Source organism: Colobus angolensis, unplaced genomic scaffold (assembly GCF_000951035.1).
Source record: "Colobus angolensis palliatus isolate OR3802 unplaced genomic scaffold, Cang.pa_1.0 Scaffold217, whole genome shotgun sequence".
Taxonomy (NCBI): Eukaryota; Metazoa; Chordata; class Mammalia; order Primates; family Cercopithecidae; genus Colobus; species Colobus angolensis.
In genome coordinates, this window is record NW_012115344.1 from 3250832 (window position 1) to 3272507 (window position 21676).

The window sequence follows — 21676 nt, forward strand, 5'->3', positions numbered from 1 at the left end:
AAGATTAAGAATAGAATAAGGGTGTCCACTATCACTACTTATATTTAACATAGTACTGGAAATCAGAGCTAGAGAAATGGGTCAAAAAAATAAATAAAAAGCATCCAAATTACAAACATAGATGTAAAATTGTGTGTTTGCAAATGATATAATCTCATATAGAAAAAGCCCTACAACTCCACCAAAAAAAGTATTAAACTATTAAACAAATTCAGTAAAGTTTCAGAATACAAAGTCAATATACAAAAGTCAGTTGCATTTTTATACCTAACAACGAACTAACAAAAAAGAAGTCTAAAAAATCCCCATTTACAAAATCAACAAAAAGAATAAAATACTTGGGAAGAAATGTATCCAAAGAGGTGAAAGATCTTTACACTGAAAACTATAAATCACTGATGAAAGAAATTCAAGAAGAAACAAAAAAAATGAAAGATATCCCATGTGAATATCAATATTGTTAAAATGTCCACACTACCAAAAGCAATCTACAGATTCAGTGCAATCCCTATCAAAATGTCAATGGTATTTTTACATAAATAGAAAAATCAATTCTAAAATTCATATGAAATCACAAAAAACCCTGAATAGCCACACAATCTTGAGCAAGAACAAAGCTGGAGGGGTCATATTTCCCGGTTTCAAAATATATCATAAAGCTTCAGTAATCAAAACAGTATGGTACTAACATAAAAGCAGACATATAAACCAAGGAAACAAAATAAAGAGTACAGAAATAAATCCATGCATTTATGGTCAACTACGAAGGTGCCAAACACATGTTTGTGAAAGGATAGTCTCTTTAATAAATGATATCAGGAAAACTGGATATCTACATGCGGAAAAATAAAATTGTACCCTTATCTCACACTATATACAAAAATCAACTCAAAATGGATTAAAGACTTGAAGCTATAAAACTACTAGAAGAAAACAGGTGAAAGCTTCTTGACATTGCTCTGGGCAATGATTTTTTGTCTTACTATATGACCTCAAAACCATGGTCAACAAAGGCCAGGCATGGTGGCTTGTGCCTGTAATTCCAGTACTTTGGGAGGCCAAGGTGGGTGGATCACCTGAGGTCAGGAGTTTGAGACCAGCCTGGCCAACGTGGTGAAACCCCGTCTCTACTAAAAATACTAAAATTAGCCAGGTGTGGTGGCAGGTGCCTGTAATTCCAGCTACTTGGGAGGCTGAGGCAGGAGAATTGTTTGAACCTGAGAGGCAGAAGTTGCAGTGAGCTGAGACCATGCCATTGCACTCCAGCCTGGGCAACTCTGTCTCAAAAAATAAAAATAAATAAATAAAAGAATGGGCAACAAAAACATAAATAGACAAGTGGGGTTGGATTAAATTAAAAAGCTCTGCACAGCAAAAGAAACAACAAAGTAAAGAGACCATGTATGGAATGGGAGAAAATAAATGAAAATCATATATCTGATAAGGGTTTAACATCCAAAATATGTAAGAAACTCAAACAACTCAACAGTAAAAACAAGAAACCCCAATATGAAAATGGGCAGAGAACCTGAATAAACAGTTCTCAAAGAAGTATAAATGGCCAACAGGTATATGAAAAAATGCTCAGCACTACTAATCATCAAAGGAATATAAACCAAATCCATAATGAGATAACACCTCACAACTGCTAAAATGACTATTATAGGCTGGGCACAGTGGCTAACACCTGTAATCCCAGCACTTAGGAGGCCGAGGCGGGTGGACCACAAGTTCAGGAGATCAAGACTGTCCTGGCCAACATGGTGAAACCCCCATCTTTACTAAAAATACCAAAATTAGTTGGGCATGGTAGTGGGCACCTGTAATCCCAGCTACTTGGGAGGCTGAGGCAGGAGAATTGCTTGAACCCGGGAGGCAGAGGTTGCAGTGAGCTGAGATCACGCCATTGCACTCCAGCCTGGGTGACAGAGCGAGACTCTGTCTCAAAAAAAAAAAAAAAAGCTATTATCAAAAAGTCTAAAGATAACAAATTTTGGTGGATTTAGAAAAAATGAGACTTTCGCACACCATTTATAGAAATGTAAAATGGTACAGCTATTATGAAAAACAGTATGGAGTTTCCTCAAAAAACTAAAAATAGGACTACCATATGATCCAGTAATCCCACTTCTGGGTATGTATCCAATGGAAATGAAATAAGTATCTCAAGGAGATATCTGCACATGTATGTTCATTGCAACATTATTCACAATAGCTAAGATATAGAATCAACCTAAGTGCCCATAAATGGATAAAGAAAATGTGGTATTATACACAATGGAATACTATTCGGCCATTAAAAATGATGGAAATTCTGCCTTTTGCAACAACAAGGATGAACCTGGCAAGCATTATGCTAAGTGAAATAAGCCAGACACATAAAGACAAATGCTACATGATTATAAATACTCATATGTGGAATATAAACAAGTTGATTTCATGAAAGTAGAGAATAGAGAGGTGGTTGCCGGGGGCTGGGGGATGGGCAAAAGGGGAACATGTTGGCCAAAGGGTACAAGGTTTCAGATATGTAGGATGAATAAATTCTGAAAATATAATGTACAGCATGGTGACTACACTTAATGTACTGTATACTTGAAATTTGCCAAAGGAGGAGATCTTAAGTGTTCTCACCACACACACACACGCACACACCCATGCACACACACACACACACAATGGTCACTATGTGAGGTGATGAATATGTTAATTATCTTGATTGTGGTAACCATTTCACAATATATAAGTGTATCAAAACATCATATTGTATACCCTAAGTCTATATGATTTTTATTTGTCAATTATAACTCAATAAAGCTGGAAAGAAAAGACCCAAACATAGGCCCCCTAGATATGGCAGAATATCATATATAGAATGCACCATGGGAGCCTGGGCCCTGGTCGTGGGCCTGGGAGCCTCAGCAGAAATCTCTGTGACTAGGTTTAGCACAAGAGAGGAAATCACAGACAATACCTCCTCTCTTTGCCTGGACTGCAGGACCATCCTGGGCAATAAAAACTGATAGCAACAATACAGACTGCATGGGAGCTTCTCCCCATTTTTCTGGGTGAGTGAGGCCTAGGTTTCTCATGCAATCCCAAGGGGACAGGGTGTCCCCTGACAATTTATTATATTAAAATTGAATTTCTGATGGGGGTGGTGGCTCATGCCTGTAATCCCAGCACTCTGGGAGGCTGAGGCATGTGAATTGCTTGAGCTCAAGAGTTTGAGACCAGCCTGGGAAGCATGGTGAAACCTCGTCTCTACAAGAAATACAGGAAAATTAGCCAGGAGTGGTGACACACAACTGTGGTCCCAGCTACTCAATAAGCTGAGGTGGGAGGATCGCTTGAGTCCAGGAGGTCAAGGCTGCAGTAACCAGTCATTGTGCCACTGCACTTCAGCCTGGGTGACAGATCAAGACCCTGTCTTTAAAACATATATATATGTAGAACTTCTTGTCCATACTAAGGAATGGAGGGATGAACCAGACAAATAGTAGGGAAATGTGACATTTAAAAATACTGAGTGTAAACTGAGGAATGTCATTCTTTACATAGATAATATAGCTCACACATCATGATGTGCACTCCTTGAAGCCTGGCTGAATCAAGGCTCTAGCATCCAAATGAGTGACAGGCACTATCGTAGAACTCACCGGATATGATTTGGATATTTGTCCTCCCCAGATCTCATATTGAAATGTAATCACCAAGGCTGGAGGTGGGGCCTACTGGGAGGTGCTCAGGTCATGGGGGCAGATCCATCATGTCTTGGTGTCATCCTTGTGATAATGAGTAAGTTCTTACAAGATCTAGTTATTTAAAGGTGTAGGGCACCTCCCTGCACCTTGCTCCCACTCTTGCCATGTGATGTGCTTGCAAAGCTCCCTGAGGCCCCCAAGAAGCCAAGCCAAGATGCTGGTGCTATGCTTGTACAGCCTGCAGAACCATGAGCCAATTAACCCTCTTTTCTTTATAAATTATCCAGTCTGGGTATTTATAGCAACACAAAAATGGCCTAACACACCACCTCCCATAAGTACAAGCACAGTGTCTCTGAATTTTTTAGATAAAGAGATTAAGACCCAGAAGAACAGGGGAATTTCTTCTTCCAACCAATGTTAGTCCAGTTCCAAGAGGGGAATTTCTTCTTCTAACCAATGCTGGTCTAGTTCCTGACTGAGAATCTCCTCTTCTCAGAGTGGCTGACCTCAGGGATTAGCACTCCCTTGACCAGAGATGATGTCTACCCATAGGAGTGTGGCCTTCCAGCCTCCATAAAATCTCACAATAAAACTGACTAACCACCTTTACTCACACAGAAGACAGACAAAAACAATATACAAATGTGTATTTTGTTATATCCCCAAATCCCATCATTACAATTTGACATAGTATAATAATTATTAAACATTTTCCTTTTCAGAGGAACACTTCTTATTGTAATTTTTAGTTCACCCTGCAGTAATGTTGGAGAACAGCTGTGGAAAGAGGAAATAATCCTTCTGTTCCCCACCCTACCACTTCTATCACTATTAAACACACTTTTGTTTTCAGGTTCACGAATTTCTGAACGTGTATTACCCATACAGTTTTACAAAGTGACTCTTTTTTTCAGATCTTGAAATTAATACTTCGTGAATTTAGTATGCAAACATGCAAGTATTCTGGAAATGCAGCAGATCCCAGATGACTAGCTAAACCTTAGAGACTGTATGACAAAGCACTTTGAGCTCCCAAGACATGTCAAGGCCTTTCCTGAGAGTGGTCCTCCTATGTTTGTAGAGTTGGGTTAACATTTCCTTTGGGTAATTTGAATACTTCAACTTCCTCAGGCTGCAGGTCCTAAAGCCTTTTGTATACATGGAGAATGGTTTACTACTTCTTTGAGTTCTGGCTTATTAATTATAGCAGTTATTTTGTTCACCTATACCGGATGTCAAAATGTCATTTATCTGCTTAATCAGCACATCAGGAAATAAAAAGCCATTGCCTGTGTAAGAAATACTGACCTGATGAAACATCTTGGAGGCATTCCTCAGTACTAATTAAAATAATAGACATTGTCACATGGTGCAATTATTTTCCAGAAAACAGCTGACGTGTACACACTAAGCTTGGCAAAATTCCTGGCCAATTTCGCAAGAATGTTTATTCCAAACTGAGATCATCTTTTTTAAAAAAGAAAAAAGACACAGACAAAGAGGGTAAGGAGGGAGGCGGAGATGAAAGTGCAGAGGAAGCAAAGGAAGGGTAGGAGAGAGAAAGGAAGGAACGGTCAAAGGGAGGGAGGAAGAAAAAAATAAGGAAGGGTTCTTAATAAATCAAGAGAAGACATTAGATTTTAAAGTTGTCTTTTCTCTATCCGACCAGATACCTACCTAATCCTGCAATGAAATTTTGTTGATTACAGAGGAGGTAAAATATTTCATTTTTACCAGAGATTCATTAATTTAAAATGTTCTAACTTCAAATTCACATTACAGAATCATAGCATTAAGGCTTTTTCAGATTTTAAAAATTTCCCTAATTAACATAAATGATTTTAAAGGAAATTAATCAAGAAAGACTTTATTTCAGAAAGGTTCATGGACGAGGAAAATATAGAGTGAACATTTAAGGATAAAGACAAACATTATAGAAATGCAGAGTCATGATTGATGCATTCCAATCTTGTGTATGTCTGGAATACATCTGCAGATCATCTGCTCAGCCTTCAGAATAGTCTGTACACACACAGATACAGCCACACATACACCCAGAGAAACCCAGGCATTGTGAAGCCTAGAGGAAGCCAATGTTGACATGTCAGTCCCTTATCTGGTAAGAAAGAAGCATGAACTGCTCTATCACACTTAATTTGCTTCTGATTTCTGGGATCCTACTACAAGGCAAGGAGGATGAAATTTTTTTTTTCTTTTCTATTGATTCAGAATCTGGAATTTTGACTACAAAAAATTTTTTTTTTTGAAATCTTGCCATTAGTCTAAGGCAAGGGGTTACTTAGGGATTGAAATGTGTTAGCTTCTACTATTTGGCTTAGTGAGAATATCAGGATTTGGGGTTCTGAAGGGAAATAGAGTTTGTAGTTTGCTTAAAATTTACTGTAGACCTCCAAATATTAAGATTTTAACATTAGTATTATTAATGATAATATTGTTCTTTTTAAATCTGCATTCTGTTTTTCTAAACGTTGGGTTCTAGAGAAATATATTTGAATAGCACTTGCAACTTCCATGAGTTTCTTACCAATAGTAAAGTTGTATGGTAAGAATCCCAGAAAATGGCTTCACAATTCAATTTGGAAGATTATGTATAATTTAAATATATTATGTTAAGTTTGCTTTAAGCACTCATTCAGCAAACTATGTGCAAAAAAATGCAGATAGAATGATGGATAGTTAGATTAAATTATTGACTTCCTGAACTTTCCACTTCATAGATTCTCATTCTGAAAGGATTTCAATTAAGGGGAAGAAGTAATGTAGTCTTAATATAAAAGTATGAGGTAGGTTATGAATAAGCTTTTATTTTGTGAGTTTCTAATCAATAAGCTCATAATTGTTCATGGTAACTCTTTTAGGCTAAACAAGATTATCAACATCATGACATTTTCTCCTTGCTAGGTCTTCATTTTATATAGAGATTCTTCCCTTAGGAATAAAAAAAGTCAGAAAAAAAATTTCCTTAGGTTAGGTACAGTAAATGAGTGAATTATAACTGTACCTTCATTAACATTTTAGTTGTATTATAGTCAACAAGGAAAAAATGGTCTAAGAATATTTATTATGTTTACAATGTTAACTCTTTCACATAACCAGCCTCTTTTTTTCCCCTGAGTAAATGCATTTTATCACATTTTCTTGCAAATTTGTATCTTCTTTTCTTCCCTTCACAAAAAAATTTAACCCACTTACATTAAGAAAGCATTGATGAGACTAGAAATGATCAGGATTACAGATGTCAAATTAATGTAACATATTCCTTCAATCCAACATGCATTGAGCTTCTACTACATGCCAGGTGCTTTGTTAGATGCTGGAGATGCAAGTTAAATAAGATGCATAGGGCCTTAACTCAAGGAGGTGGCAATCTATTGGAGAAGACACTAACAACCAGAATATAACGTGAGCTTTTTATTGTGGAAGTATAGCAGTTGGAACACTTTGGTTGCAAATGACAGAAAACATGATTCAAACTGGCTTAGACAATAAAGAAATGAACTGGTTCACGTGACAAAATTGGAGAAGGGGGAATGGTACATACAGCATATCTCAACCCAGAGATTCAAGTGATGTCACTGGGATTGGTTTGTGCACCTCTCTTAGCTCTGCCTTCATCTGCATTGGATTTGTTCTCAAGCGCCAGTGAAGACTGGCAACTCCCAGTTCATTTCTCACTATGTATTATTTGAAGAGATTCCTCTTTTAGTAACTCACATTGACAGAGGGGTCAGATTTGTAGAAGTTAATAATGCATCTTTATTTTATCTTTCCTTTCCTCTTGGTTCTGTACTTCTGCTTTCCAGAATCATATTTCTAAGTAAACTTCCTGTACATAAGTCTTTGTCTTAGGCTCTGCTTTGGAGAGACCCAACCTATGACTGGGATGTTATTCCAGCACACATTAACCCCTAAATCTGCCCCGATCTATTATCGCAGACTCCTAACAACCATGTTTCTATGATGTAGTCATGGTTCCCTGGTCATACCTGATAAAACTAGGGAAAGAAGCCTAATAGACAAGGTGGGCCGCTCAGAAATTTCCCCAGGGGTTGGGAAATGGATTGAGGAAAAGTTGTTCTCACTGTGGTGGACGAAGCTTAATGACTCGCTTTGCAACTTTGTTGGAGCACACTCAGAGAGCTGATGATCAGAACTGAGGAACTTCATCCATAAGCAGTTGTCAAACCACTGGGAGTTGGAAATAGACCGTGGTGAAAGTACCTACATTAGAAAAATCAGCAGCTGTTACAAATCCAGTCTTTTTCCACATAGACAGCCAATTTGCTGGCACACCACTGCCTTCTTCCCTTTGTAGTATTCTAACACCTGAGAAAGGATGAGTGCCTTTGTTCTGTTTACAGAGCAAAGTACAGATCGAGCAATATGGGTCAGGCAAAATCAAATAATCCCCAAACTAAGAGCTTTGTTAACTCCTGTTGGGGCACACAACTTTGGGCTGAGGTCTCTCCTGAAATGAAGACCTCGCCTGAAATGAATTATTCTTATGAAATAATTTTCTCTGGGCCCACAGCGCAGGTTCCAATTGATCTAGTAACCTATTATTGGGCTTAGAAACTAAACTGAGCTTGCCAGAGACCATCTTTGGTCTGGTCTAGTTACTACCAGGAGACAAAGGACAAGTGGCAACACAGGTCCACGAATTAACAAAAGACAAGAGAGACGTTGGCCTGTGCCACCCACAATCTGAAGCCATGACCTCATCATTAATTAGCAAACCTCAGTGTATTGCTTGATGTCACCAGTAACATAAACCAGTCCTCCTCCTATGAGGAGGAACATGTCACAGGAATAGGAAGAAGGATGGAATTGTTTCATCTGTTGGGGTTCAGAAACCAAAACATGGCACTGTGATGTGCTGCACTGAAGAAGCAGCCTTAAGATTTCTTTGACCTTCCCCCTACCTCCTTTCGCTCAATCCTGTCTCTCTCAAAGCACAAGATGAAGTTGTTTTCCAAAGATCCCTTTTCTGCCTGAAGTCTAGACCTGGCAATAAAGGAAACAATGACCTCTGTTTTCTTCCTTGAGTTTTTATTAACTGAACTAATATCACAGAAAGAAAAGTTGAAGTCTGTCAACAAAGCTGGACAGACTTTTGTCACAAACCATCGTAGGTTCTTCAAGCCCAATGGATTTTGCCCCAGGCCATTATATGTTCTCCAAGCCCATTGAATTCCCCTGAAAATCAGTTACTACGCTCCAAAAATCATCCACACTTTTCCATTTCCCTTCCCCAGTTACCGACTGGGATACTGGGTAATCACTCTGTGGTTTTTCTCCTGTGCACACAAATAAATTTGGATGCCATTTCTCCTATTAATCTGCCTTTTGTCAGTCGATTGTTCAGCAGACCTTCAGAGGGCAAAGGAAGAGTTTTACCTTGGCTCCTACAACTTCAATAATGCTCCCTTCTGGAGACAAAAGGAGAAAAGTCTACTCCTCAGTAAAAATGTGCTGCTGCCATGTTATCTGCCATGAGATCTGAGGAGCAGAGGAAGCCACTGCTGAAGAGAAGAATAAAGCAAGACATGAGATGGAGAGCACTGCTGCTTTAGGTTCCTGGTAGCTTTCAGTTCCTTCGGAAGCCCAGCACGTGAAGCGCTTAGTACAGTATGGAGAATGGCATTCTATGAATGTTGATGACTATTAATGCCAGCATACTATTGTCGATGACTATTAATGCCAGCATACTATTGTCGATGACTATTAATGCCAGCATACTATTGTCGATGACTATTAATGCCAGCATACTATTGTTGATGACTATTAATGCCAGCATACTGTTTCAAATATTATAATTTTTAATTCATTTAGTCAATCTCCTCCTATTAAATATTTAGACTGCACTTTTAGTTCTCTCTCCAATATATGTATATATATTAGAGAGAGAGAATTATATAATCATACGTGTGTGTGTGTGTGTGTGTGTGTGTGTAATTATTCTGGCACTCATTAAGACAGTAAGGAAGACCTTATTCAAGACTGTTTATAACCAACGAACAGAGTGAGGGGATCAGTGGATGGAAAATTACTAAGAGGAGACATCAAGGTAGGAGGATTCTTGCTAAACTGACCTAACAGGATTCTTGCTAAAGGTGGGCCAAGGACTTATAAATCAAAGGTAGGGGATGAACTTGCTTATATATCAAGGGTGACCCAGTATTGGTGGGACAGGGGTAGGGCACAGATTTTTACTGAACTGGGCTATGCAAGAACAGGGCAGGCACACAGAAAGCCAAGGTCAGAGCTAGTTGAGAAGAGGACTCAAAAGCATAACTAAAGTTTGGTCAAGGAGGGATTCTTCGTTGAGAGAGAAAAAAAATTGTTTGATTAAAACAAATGTCTAGTAATACAATTCAGTGAACATGTATGAAGCATTTTTATAATTTTTGTTACACAGTATCAATGGATTATTGAAAGAATTGAGCCTATTTACAATACAAATACATGACAGGATGAGTTTCTCCAATTTTTCACAGCTTTTTTTGACCAATTCATAATATATGTAAGTATACAGAATTCTTCAGTCACTCAGAAAAGAAAAGGTCTAAGCACAATCATCCAATTTTTTTTGTTTCATCAACAAAATTGGATGTTTTCCTCATTAAACTTACAGTGTTTTTGAAGTTATTTTGGAGTTGCAGCCTTTGTAACAGAGGTCAGGCATTTTTGTTCTCTTTGTTGTCTGAAGCACACACTGGAATTTATTTTATATGAACTGGTTTCTACTTTCTAACCAATTGTTCCAGTAAAATCTAGACCACTGCTACATGCAAGAGAATCAATTTCCTGACATTAATAGTCTACATGTTTGTTTGTTTTTTGCTAACTGACCCAATCAACTCCTCAATCACAGTTTATTTTTTGCCCAGCCTTTGAACCGTTTACTAGGTATTTACCTAGTCATTTTCTTGATTCAGCTTCCTTCCCATGTGCCTTATATATAATCACTTGAAGTAGCATAGCAGACACAGGTTTAATAAGAGAGCTCTCACCGTCTTTGCCAGATGCAGCGTTTTCCAGTTTTCTCTTAGAAAATGCAAATGATTGGAAACAGTTATAACAACGCAGTTTACCCCACACAGATAACTTGAACATATCACTAGAGGATTCCATAGTGAAGTGCCCACATGGTATGGAGAATGATATTTCCCTGTTCTTTTACTGAAATACCTTTGCATTATTTTCCTAAAACAGAGAATTACTAACTTGGACAAAGGGCAGGCAGTTCATGCCATCTGTGCGTTCACAATAGCTAATGGTAACAGCCAGCCTTTATTGAGCCCTGACAATATGCTTGTCTCTGTTTTAAGCATTTTCATGTGCTTAAAATGTAATTAAATTTCATTTAAAATTAATTCAATTCTCTCTAAACCTATGAAGTGAGGATCATCAGTATCCCATTGTACAGATAAAGAAACTGAGGAACCAAGAAGTTAAAAACTTTGCTCAAGGTCACATAACAAGTAAGGGGCAGAGCTAAGATTCAAATTCAGACCCTTTGATTCCAGACATCAAGTTCTTAGATGTCTATCTCAAGGACAAGAACCAAATAACAGGCTGGGCATGGTGGCTCAGACCTGTAATTCCAACTCTTTGGGATGCCAAGGTGGGAGGATGCCTTGAGCTCAGAAGTTCAAGACCAGTCTGGGCAATATAGTGAGACCCCCATCTCTATAAAAACCATAATTTTTTTTTAAAAATTAAGGAGCAAACAATAAAGCCAAATTTTCTGCAGTGACACATTAGTGATGTTTCTGTTTACTTATCTAAAACCTTAAAAACACATTCATAAATTCATTCCAACTGCTCTAGGAATTTCCATTAGCTTACAATCCAACCTCTAAAACTTAGTATTTACCCTAAACTCTAAAAACTTAAATATTTTAAGCTTCATTGGTTCTTTGGGATTATTTTAAAAGCCAGTAATATACTTTGTCATTCTTAGATGTCAGGCAAGTTCGAATTTATTGTCAGTCCTTGTATTCGTAAATTGAAACTCACTCATTTGCTAATATGCCTTTAGCAGCTCTGCCGTCCCTTTTCCATGTAATTGTTAGACTTTCCCTAACATCTTTACACATTTTTTTTAAGACGTGTTGACCGGAACCACAAAGGATATTACTGGCTTATATGTAAAAGTTTCTTGCTGAAGTATAGGGAAGTTTTATTTTGTTTTTACTATACTCCTCATGATGAATGTTCTTGACCTTTTTGGTAATGGAGACAGACATTGGCACTCCTTGGAAATCTATGTCTCTGAGATCATAATAAAATGTCTAGAACTGTGATATCACGGAAGGAACTCTAGCCTGTACATGGGTATCCCAGGCCCAGTTCCCTGCTTTGCCAACTTTCAAAAGTGTGATTATGGAGAATCTATCTAAATCTTGACTTCCTTACCCACAAAAGGGAGCACTGATGAACCACTCTATATGGGTGGGTTAAGGACATGGATATTGAAGCCAAAACACCTGGTTCAAAATCTAGCTTAATTGTCTATGGGTGTTAACTTGGGCAACTTCACCTTTTTGTTCCTCAGTTTCCTCATCTGCAAATGAAAATTATAACACTAATACCTACTTACAAGCATCAAATGGTTGTTAAAACCATCAGATGAGTTACTAAGCGTAAAGCACTGAGAATCTAGAACATTGTCTGGAACAGTAAGTGTTAATTATTGTCACGTTACAAGGATAGTATGAGAATGAATTAACATGTAGTGCCTAAACTATTAGTACACACCTAAACACTCTTTCATTTATGCAGTCATCTACAGGGAGCACTTACTACATGCAAGGCAGTATGCTAGACACAGGCATCTAGACCAACAAGTCACTTGTCCTCACTAGTTATATTTTCATAAGAAAAAAAATAATAAACCAGTAAATAAATATACCGCAAAATAATAACCACAAGATAATAAATATCCCGAAGCTCAAAACTATTACTGTTAAAAAAAAAAAAAACCGAATGGAGTTCTGAGAGTACTCACGAAGTCACAGAATCTGTCTCAGTCCAAAGTTCCAGGCTTTTTCCACGACTTTTTACAACCTTCTAGCAAACAATTTCTACAAAGAGTAAAAAGTACCAAGATGGAAGCCTGCACATGTGGTGGCACTTTATTTTTTCCAAATGCATTTTCTTTCTCTTGCCGTTAGCCTCAAGGCCCATATACGGACCTCTCCTCAGGCAAAGAATGGCTTGATACCAGGCATACCTGCAGCTCCCCTGCAGCTGGTACACACACTTTGGATGCAGGAGCTGATTTTGAAGATACCTACTTTAGGTAAGCATCTCATTACGATGAGTAGAATAATTAATAACCACCATAAGTGCTTTTCTGTACTAAGAATCTTAATAACTTTAGGCGAGTTAAAAATAGACAAAATGTTCTTACTAATAAAAAATATGCTGTTGAGTTAATAACAATTAAGTGAAAGCAGATAAAAATAAAATTAACAAGTGATCCGACCCCTTCATAAATTTGCACATGGGTGATCTCAGTAAAACGTTTGTTTTTGTTTTATTTTGTTTTGATTTTTTGTTTTAAGACCTAACTGACTTGTGATAATTGCTTTCTCTTTCAGGAGCAGTTACAAATATTTTGTGGCAGGAAGTCTTCCCTTAAGTGCTGAGTCTGCACTGCAACAAACACACTTTTAAAGAAGTAAACTGTATAAGCAGTAATGTCTTCATAGCCAACCACTGGTTCAATCATTTAAAACGTGTTTAATCAAGGAGCCCTAGAAGGGAGTTACCCTTATAAAAAGCCCCCTGATTACAGGTGTGAGCCACCACGCCATTTGGGAGGCTGAGGCAGCTGGATCACCTGAGGTCAGGAGTTCAAGTCCAGTCTGGCCAACATGATGAAACCCTATCTCTACTAAAAACACAAAAAATTAGCCAGATGTGGTGGCGGGCGCCTGTAATCCCAGCTACTCAGGAGGCTGAGGCAGGAGAGTTGCTTGAACCCGTGAGGCGGAGGTTGTAGTGAGCTGAGACCACGCCATTGCACTCCAGCCTGGGCAACAAGACCAAAAACTCCGTTTCCAAAAAAAGAAAATAAAAAGCCCCCTGATTCACAGCTCAGGAGTAGGAATTCACACAGTTGCTAAGCCTGAGCAATCTTACAAAAGAAAGAAGGAAACAAAGATGTGAAAAATTTATTTTGCATTGACTCAGTCAGAAAGTAGTGAGAAGTCTGGTCACAGAATAATTTTATTTAGGAAAACAGAAATCTATGGGACAATAAATTCTATAGCTACATGGAAAACAGAAATAATAATTGCAGCTTAGGTCCTTTAAAGCCATGCTTCTGAGACTCTAACGTGCATATGAATCACCTGGGGATCTTATTAAAATGCAGATTCTGATTCAGTAGGTATGGGGTAGAGCCTGAGATTCAGTAAATCTCACAAGCTCCTTGGTGATGCCAGTGCTGCTGACCCAGGAACCACATTTTGACCAGCAACATATAAAGAGAACACATTTGCTTATTGTAAAGGTTGTATCTACTGTTAAGTTTAAACACCATTTCATAAATTAATGTGAAGAATCGGGCATCTTTACAAATAAAAGAGCTAGGAATCAACTGTTCATTCAATCAACATCATTGAGCTTACTACATGCTAGGCCTTATGGCGGGTACTAGACATTCAACAATAACTAAAGCAAAAAGTACACTTGGGAGGCTGAGGTGAGCAGATCGCTTGAGCTAAGGAGTTCGAGTCCAGCCTGGGCAACATGGTAAAACCCCATATCTACCAAAAAATACAAAAATTAGCCAGGCATGGTGCCATACACCTGTGGTCCCAGCTACTCAAGAGGCTGAGGTGGAAGGATCACTGGAACCCAGAAGGCGGAGGTTGCAGGGAGCTGAGATTGCACCACTGCACTACAGCCTGGGTGACAGAGTGAAACCCTGTCTCAGAACAAAACAAAACAAAGACAAAAACAAAACTACCCTTGATCAATCTACTTTTGATTGTTCTTTCAAGTGAGCAATAAGCAAATGGATTACAAGAATTTTTGTCATTCACAATTCAAAATGTATCAATCGTGCTTCTCGTGTTTTTTTTGATGTAACATTTTTAAGAATGCCTCAATTCAGATTGTTTACACTTTTTTTTTAAAGATGAAATCTCACTCTATTGCCCAGGCTGGAGTGCAGTGGTGCAATCTCGGCTCACTGCAACCTCCACTGCCCGGGTTCAAGCAATTATCCTGCTTCAGCCTCCCAAGTAGCTGGGATAATAGGCGCCTGCCACCACGCCCAGCTAATTTTTGTATTTTTAGTAGAGACAGGGTTTCACCATCTTGGCCAGGCTGGTCTTGAACTCCTGACCTCATGATCCACCCGTCTTGGCCTCCCAAAGTGCTGGGATTACAGGTATGAGCCACCGCGACTGGCCTGTTTACACTTTAAAGATAATTAGCCATTTAATCCAGTGAATTAGCATTGCTCTATTTTATATGAACTAGTAATACAATTTTAAAAGTTTTCATATGCATGGCATAGTTTACCAGCAGCTAGCTACCTTATTGCAAATGTTACTGGGTCATTTCAATTAAAATTAAAGCAAGTATGTAGTAATGTGGCAAGAAATGTTTCATTTAATTTTGACTTAGTATGGCCAAGTGCTCCAGGTGAATGTCATGGCTTCTGCCTCAAATTTGTATGTGTAGTATAAATAGTAGGAAAACTTATATTCATCAAAGAGTTCATCTGTTTTTTTTTTCCCTTATGAGCATCAACTACTGCCCTGCTGCATATTAAATGGCAAAACAGAATCACCAGAAAGTTTCAAAATTCTATCAGGTTAGACATACTAAGAGAACAGATGACCTACTCAAGATTATTTTGCTTCCCCAAAAGTGGATAACTCTAAGCAAGAAGGGAGAATAACTACATGAAGGGCCATATTCGAGTAGTATATTTGCAAAGAGCATCTGAACCAAGTCTTTTCTTACCAGATTTTACCTTTTTAAAAGATGCCAGGAGGTGGCAGCATATGTTGCAGCTGTGTGAGTTTACTCATTAAAGCACAGGTTCTCAGAAAGTCAGGTGTATCAGATTTGGAGGAGAAGGGTTGGTGACAAGCATAGGGTGTCAGGAGTCTGTTTAGATTAAGAAGGCATTGGGACAATATTATAACACAATTTTATACTTGAAAGCAAAATAAATCTGGCATCATTGGTGTTCTATTAAATCTTAAAATCTTGGGTAGCCATATACAAAAATTAACTCAAGGTGGATTAAAGACTTAAATATAAAACCTAAAACTATAGAAACCCTGGAAAATAACCTACAAAATACTATTCTGGATATAGGATCTGGCAAAGATTTCATGATGAAGATGCCAAAGCAATTGCAACAAAAACAAAAATTGACAAATGGGATCTAATTAAAATAAAGTGATTCTAAACAGCAAAAGAAACTATCAACAGAATAAACAGACAACCTACAGAATGGGAGAAAATATTTGCAAACTATGCATCTGACAAAGGTCTAATATCCAGAATCTATAAGGAATTTAAGCAAAAAAAACAAAGAATCCCATTTTTAAAAAGTGGGCAAAGGACATGAATAGACACTTCAAAAGATACACTTGTGGTCAAAACAAGCGTATGAAAAAATGCTCAACATCACTTATTACAGAAATGCAAATCAAAACGACAACGAGATACCCTCACACAACAGTCAGAATGGCTATTGATAAAAAGTCAAAAAATAGCAGATGCTAGTGAGGTTGCAGGGAAAAGGGAATGTTTATACACTCTTGGTGGGAATGTAAATTAGTTTGGACATTGTGGAAAGCAGTTTGACGATTTCCTTTTTTTTTTTTTTTTTTTTGAGACGGAGTCTCACTCTATGGCCCGGCTGGAGTGCAGTGGCGCGGTCTCACTGCAACTTCCGCCTCCCGGGTTCACGCCATTCTCCTGCCTCAACCTCCCGAGTAGCTGGGACTATAGGCGCCCGCCACCACGCCTGGCTAATTTTTTGTATTTTCAGTAGAGATGGGGTTTCACCGTGTTAGCCAGGATGGTCTCGATCTCCTGACCTCGTGATCCGCCCACCTCGGTCTCCCAAAGTGCTGGGATTAAAGGCATGAGCCACCGCGCCCGGCCATAGGATTTCTCAAATAACTTAAAACAGAATTGCCATTCGACCCAGCAGTCCCATTACTGAGTGCATACCCAAAGGAATATGTTAAATAAATTGTTCTACCATAAAGACACATGCACGCGTATGTTAATTCATAGCACTATTCACAAGGGCAAAGACATGGAATCAACCTAAGTGCCCATCAGTGGTGGACTGGATAAAGAAAATGTGTTACCTGTACACCAGGGAGTACTACAGAGCCATAAAAAAGAATGTGATCGTGTCCTTTGCAGCAACTTAGATGGAGCTGGAAGCCAGTATCCTAAGCAAACTAACACAGGAACAGAAAACCAAATACCACATGTTCTCACTTGTAAGTGGGAATTAAGTGTTGATTAAATATAGACACAAAGAAAGGAACAATAGACACTGGGGCCTACTTGAGGGTGGAGGATGGGAGGAGGATAAGGATCAAGTACTATGTTTATTACCTGGGTGATGAAATAATCTGTACACCAAACTCCTGTGACACATATTTATCTGTATAAGAAACCTGCACATGTACCCCTGAACCTAAAATAAAAGTTAAAAAAGAAAATCTTCAGTAGTGGGAATATACAGAAGTTATCTGCATCTTCAAAGAACAGAGAGAGGAAGACAAAGAAGAGCCTGGATTTTAATTGAGATGCATATGACTAAAGTGTAGTTCTCGAACTGTCTCCATAAACAATTTCCTTCACACATTATATTTGCTAAGGGTTTGGTATGGTGCCAACTACAGAGTATGAAAACTCAGTAAATATTTATTTCCTTTTTTTAACCCATTCCCACTACTGAGAAAGATTTGCTCTCGGGCAGCTGTTATTTCATTAACCAACAGCAGTGCAATTTTTGCTTCTCATACTTTTGTCATAGGAAAATCATTACAAATATAACAGTCATAAATGTCTGGGAAATCATAGCAGATGAACCTGGCAGACAGACAATCAGGAATGAAGTAGCCCTTTCTGAGTAAGAGTTCAGACTAAGAATAAGAATCTCAATGAATGTGATTATTCTAGTTGCCACAGCCCTGCTCAGTGTTCAGTTTAAAGGCTTCCCGCCTTATCATCAATCTGTCTCTTTACCTATATTCCTACTTAGAAAGATGTTCAACATATGCATCACTATTTTAAAATTACGAATTAAGACACACTAAAGAAACTCTTTTTTAGTTTTTTTTAAAAAGTTGATCTGCATTTATCCTGTTGAGATACACTCTTAAGACTTGAGAATATATGCATTAAAAGCCCTACTATTCTTCTTTTTCTATAAAATTCTACCTCATCATCAATGTACTATTTTCATTATTAGAACAGATACCAAAACTTCAGAGACCAAAATTTATTCTGGGATAATGTATTCATTTTTTAAAATCTTGTGAATTCTTCATCTAGAGTAAACTAAAAGATGAACAATGAATCATGTGTGGCTTGGTATGACTCAAACTTCTGAAGAATAGACCTGTTAATTGTCACATATTCTTTCCTAGGAAAGAATTTTTGTGACCCGAACTGCTTTAAAAAAATCCACCAAATTCTACTAACACTAAGGTTTCAGATGGGAAATTTAGAGCTAGAAATGGTACATAGAGATAATATAATCCAACATTTTTATATGACAGATGGGAACATTTAAAGAATTCAATGAAAAATATTTGCAATTGTAAGAATATCATTTGCTACATCCATATAGATGATTACTATATATATTTTACAAAAGAATCTTTAAATATTTGCTTTTGATGTCTTCTTTTTAGGCAAAAAATGGCTATATTGCTAAAAATAAGAATAAACTATGAATTGCATATATCCATATGTTTCATTGCTTGATATGACTGTTTCATGAGATTCTATCTGGCTCAACCCGACACACGTTTAACTACAGTGGGCTTAAGAAAAGATACTAATATTTATGAATCTGTATGGCTTGGAAAGAGGAGAAAATGCTTAGGGTGGCACAAATATTTGGAAAAGCAAGAGGAAAAATATAAAATGGAATAATACAATTTTGTGGCAACGTGAAGTGCAAGCAAAACCTGCTATGTCAGTTATTAGAAATCAAAGGGAGAAAAATACTCTCCATTTGGTAACAATAGGAAATTAAAGAGAGATTTTTTTTTCGGGGACTTGAGGAAGCAGGTTACATTTGCCTAATTTGCTTCTCCCCAACTTTCCATTAAAATACCTATGAATATCATTCTTTTTAAAACTGGCAATACTTCTGTAAACTCAGAAGACTTTATGCCAAATTTGGGGTGGAATTTTCACTAAAGATCAAGGGAGATGGATAGACTCTTTAGCAATTTCTTCCACATCCTGAGCCATACTGACAGTCCCGAAGAAGATGGAAACATACTTCAACTCATCATCTACTTGGTAAACCAATTAATTTCACTTATCTTCAAACTGTAGGCACTGAACACTTGCAGATTCCTCAAACACATAAAAATAGGTGTCTAATATCCTCCACCACAATTCAGACCACAAGTGAGGGAGTGGGCTCAAAAGTTGGACGTAAAAATACATATACTTGGGACAAAATGTATTCATACACTTCAATATATAATTTATGTAAGCAGACAATTGCATTTTTTAATTATCAATGTGATTTCCTCATTCTTTTTTGAGACACATGACTTTCACTTAGTCTTCCCTAAGTAATTACTTGCCAGGGTTACGAAATAAATGCAAAAAGAACTGGACAGGTCATAGTGGTGCATGCCTGTAATCCCAGCACTTTGGGAGGCCTAGCTGGGCAGATTGTTTGACCCCATGAATTCGAGATCAGCCTGGCCAACATGGCCAAATCCTATCTCTAAGACAAAACAAAAATTAGCCAGGCATGGTGGTGCATATGCCTGTAGTCCAAGCTACTTCGGGGAGGAGAGCAGGGAGGGGCTGAGGTGAGAGGATCACTTGACCCCAGGAGGTCCAGGCTACAGTGAGCCATGATGGAGCTGCTGCACTACAGTCTGGGCAACAAACCGAGACCCCATCTCAAAATAAAAAAGAAGAAGAAGAAGAAAAAGAAGAACTGGGGTATCATCAACAGTTGCATTCAAATATAAGATTTTGTAGCAAGACAATGAACAGTCGTGTAAGTCAGTTTAGACCATAAAGTTTTACATCAGTAAAAGGAAAGTTCTCCCAGGCCCTGGGAAAAACAGGAGCTAGAATAGCCAGAAGAGCAAGATTATATTGTAAATATTTATAAATAATTGTAATACAGTTATTAAATTGAATGCAAAAGCCAAAAAAATCTTGATATGAAATTGACATATTTCTTTTACAAATAAATATTATACTAACTCCATAAGCCCTGTTACATGACAAAGACTGAATTGTTGCGGGGGAGGGGGTGGGGAATTGGAGTTGAAGTAAAGTTCTGCTTTCCCAAGCTCCTTTGACCACATCCCACAAGTGTTAATAGGAAGTAGAGTGAGTTTAAATTTTAGTCACAAACTCAAATGCAGCATATCTTTGTCTCTTTTCTGTTGCTTATAATAGAATAACTGAAATGGAGTAATTTTCAAAGAAAATATATATATAAATATAGAAAATTATACATTGAAAATGAAGCTTCCAACACGTGAAATCTGGAGAACATTCAAGCCCTAGCATTCCACCCCAACCCCCCAAAATTCATTTCTTTTTCACATGCAAAATACACTCACTCCATCCTTATAGCCCCAAAATTCTAACTTGGTCCAGCACCAACTCAAAAGCCCAAAGCCTACAGTCTACACAATGGTAGTATAGGATTAAGGCAAACATTCCCATTCCAAAAGGGAGAAATAGGCAAAAAGAAAAGAATAACAGGCCCCAAGCAAATCCAAAACCCAGCGGGACAGACATTGCATCTTAGAGCTGGAGAATAATCTTTTTTGAGTTCACACACTGCCTCCTGGACACACTGGAGCAGGGGCTGGGCCCTCAAGGCCTCAGACAGCTGCACTCCTATGGCTTTGCTGGGTGCAGCCCACATGGTTGCTCCTTTGAGTTGGAGTCCAGTGCCTGAAGCTTTCCTAGGTAGATGTTGCATACTGCTGGTTACTTCACAGTTCTGAGGTCATGGTGGCAGTCTTGCTCCCAGGGCTCCACTAGGCTTTATCCTAGTGAGGACTCTCTGCAGTGGCCATGGCTCCACTAGGCATTGCCCTGGTGGGGACTCTCTGCAGTGCCTCAACTCCACATTTCAGCTGCGCATTGCTCTACTGGAGTCTGTCTGTGGTGGTTCCAGCCCCTGTGATAAGTCTCTGCTTAGGTCCCCAGGATTTCCATAACATTCTCTGAAATCTGGGTAGAAGCTGCCAAACATTTATAGCTCTTGCTCTCTGCGAGCCTGCAGAATTAGTACCACGTGGACTCTGCCAAGGTTTATACCTTCCGCAGCTGCAGTTCAGCTGTGCCTGGTGTAGGGTGCAGAGTCACCCACAAGGAGCCTGCTGCAAACCTGCAAGGAGCCCTCCCTGGACCTGTATCCCAGTACTACTCTGCCCTCCTAGGCTTGCAGACCTGCCATGAGAGGGGCAGCCCTGAAGATCTCTGAAATGCCTTCTGGGTCTTTCTTCTATTCTCTTGATGATTTCTGTTTTCTGTACCAATCTCCTTAGCAGATGGTCTCTCTAGGCCATACTCTTGGATTCCTCTCCTGAAAATGCTATTTCACATAGCCAAGCTGATAAATTTCCAAATTTTTCTACTGTTTCCCTTTTCTCTAGAAGTTTACCATTAGCAGTTAGAAGTAACCACACAGCAGCCTGAACACTTTGCTGCTTAGA

At 38.4% G+C, this 21676-nt stretch overlaps 1 pseudogene; it reads left to right on the top strand.

Annotated features, from left to right (window-relative positions):
- LOC105512701 overlaps positions 1 to 21676 on the top strand; it is a 97157-nt pseudogene that overhangs the window by 68916 nt on the left and 6565 nt on the right.